The sequence below is a fragment of the Elephantulus edwardii genome, unplaced genomic scaffold (assembly GCF_000299155.1).
Source record: "Elephantulus edwardii isolate Elephantulus edwardi_28Jun2011 unplaced genomic scaffold, EleEdw1.0 scaffold00015, whole genome shotgun sequence".
Classification (NCBI taxonomy): Eukaryota; Metazoa; Chordata; class Mammalia; order Macroscelidea; family Macroscelididae; genus Elephantulus; species Elephantulus edwardii.
In genome coordinates, this window is record NW_006399765.1 from 7304880 (window position 1) to 7307600 (window position 2721).

Here is a 2721-nt window from a genome sequence, read left to right on the forward strand (position 1 = left end):
GCCTCGCCCTCGCGCTGCGTCGCCCTGACACTGCGTCACCCTCTGATTGTTTTTCTTATGTTGTACCATCCTCGCATACCTGTTATGAATTCATACCCACTTGGTCATGGTTGGAAAAAGTTTTGATGCATACAGTGGAATACTATGCAGCACGCAGGAACAATGATTTTTAAATTATTACCTAACGGGACGAACTGAAGAGTTTTATGCTGAGTGAACTAACTCTGTGCCACAAGGATAAATATTGTATAAAACCATTATTATAGAATGAATATAAGAATCCAAGAGGGATGGGAGAGGTTGGAAGCAGAGGGATGAGGATGTGCAAGGGGCAGTCATGGGGTTGTACAATTTTATGAGTGGAGGATGAGGGAAATTGAAAGAATTTGTACCTGAAAACAATGTATTCAAGTTTTGTAAACTAGTAGAGAAAAAAAAGAAAAAAATGCCTTTTTGGGGGGGAAAAAGGATTAAAAATAGTTCATCAAGATCTTTAGGAAATCTAATTCTCGAAGCTTCCACATATTTTCTAAGAAAGGACTACCTTTATAAACGAACTTTTAGAGTGAAAAGAATCTTCTAAACTAGTCTTATAAGATGTAAACTGTGAAGGGGTACATAGTGTTTTGTTTCACAGAGAATACTCACTGTGATTGGTATTACATGATATCTCTGTAGACTGAAAGACAACATATGTGCTCTTTTTTAGTAATATAAAAAATGTCTTGAATTCTTGAAATTACTCCTGTAAATACTTTAATATCTTGCTCTGAGCAGTGAACTCTTCTTTTGTATAATAAGCCCATATCTTTGCATTAATGATAATGTAACATACTTTATATGCTCATTAATGTGTTGGTTATGCCACTGTTATTACTGTTTGTGGTAATTTACGTTTCTTTCTTTCTTTCTTTTTTTTTTTTTTTTTTTTTTTTTTTTTTTTTTTTTTTTTGTGTGAGTGTACCGTCAAATCTGATCTGACTGGTACAGGAGGAGATTGTCCCTCCTTCCCCGGCAGAGCATCTGGTGGATTTGAACCATGCGCCTCTGGGATTGTAGTTGCAGCTCCTTGCCACTAGGCCACTAGAGCTCCCCGTAATTTACATTTCTTTCTTAAAACTTTATTGTGAAATCTCTTGGACTCTGCACATATTTTAAGTTTATTTCAAAGTCAGCATGTATAGCTCCAGCTTAGTAGTATTAATCAGTGTTTTACATCTTACTGCATGTATCACTGTCGTAAGTAATCTGTGTAAACAATGCCTTTAAAGAGTGCCAGACAAACCTGGAGGCACGTCTTTTGCATTTAACATGAATTTCTTTGTGTTAGCTATTATTTCTGAGATAATTAATTGGGTTAAAAAGCATTTTGTAAACTGTTAAATTCTGTGTAAATGTTACTACATAATAAACCATGACCATAACTGCCTTCTCCCCTTTGATTTGATTGGCAGATTTTACAGCATTATAAAAAAGTATTTATAAGGCAGGATAATATTCAGTGAATAGTGGTTTCTGTTCCCTTTGTAACTCCCCACAATTATCATTGAGGAAATTTATGTAGAAGCCCAAGGTTATTTTTCCTTTTGATTTTAATTCAGACACTGTAGAATTAATCTATTCTTGTTTATAGTTTTTGCCTGGATGCTAAATGTTCTGTCATTTTTTATAAAATCCCAAAACAGTTGCTGTCCACTATTCAAGATTTTGTTAGATGGTGACTTCTTGATTGTTACTCTTTGGTCTTCTTTTTCCTCTGACCTTTTAATATAGTGTCTTGGTTTCCAGGGATCTCTGTCCTTTCTATAATCATGAACTTAGGAAGTTAGATTTCTGTGTATAATGAGGGAAGTAGAAATTTTAAGGTTGTACAGGAAAGGAATGATGTCATGGTAGTGTTTAATTAGTAGTTAATAGCTTTTAAAATTTTTTTAGTTTCTTTATTATACTAGTTTATTTACAAAACTCGAATACATTGTTTTTCAGACCATATTCTTCTAATTTCCTTCACCCCCCCCCACCAAATTGTCCAGCCCCATGATTTAATCCCTCCCCTGCCCCATACATCCTCATCTGTTTGCTTCCACCCTCCCCCCTTGTATCCTCATACTCATTCTACAATAATGATTTTATACAATATTTGTCCTTCCGGAAATGAGTTAATGCACTGAGTATAATGCTCTCCAGTCCCTTCTAAACTAGGTAATAATTTACTAAATCATTGTTCCTGTGTGCTGTATAGTATTCCATTGTATGAATGTACCATAATTTACTAACCCATTTGATTGTGGTTGGACATCTGGCCTTTTCCCATGTCCTTGTGATACTTAATAACGCTGCTTAGGAAAATTGGTGTATGCATCTCAGTTTGTGCCTCAGTTCTGTTTCTCAGGGTATGTTCCAAGCAGTAGAATAGCTGGGTCATTTGGAATTTCTTTGTTCAGCTTTTTGAGGAAGGACTGAACTGCCTTTCAGAATGGTTGAACCATTTTACAATTCCACCAACAATGTATGAGTTCCTTTTTCACCACATCCTCTGCAACATTTATTACTTGCTGTCCTCTTAGGATAAGGGTGCTGATGTTTTTTCAGGCAATGATCTAGAAAGTGTAGGTTTCTAGACCGATCTAAATCTTTTTCAGATTTTAGCTTTGCACTGCTTATTAAAACCTTCTCAAGACTGAATTATTTTCTGCTTGGATTCTGTTGTTGTTGTTGTTG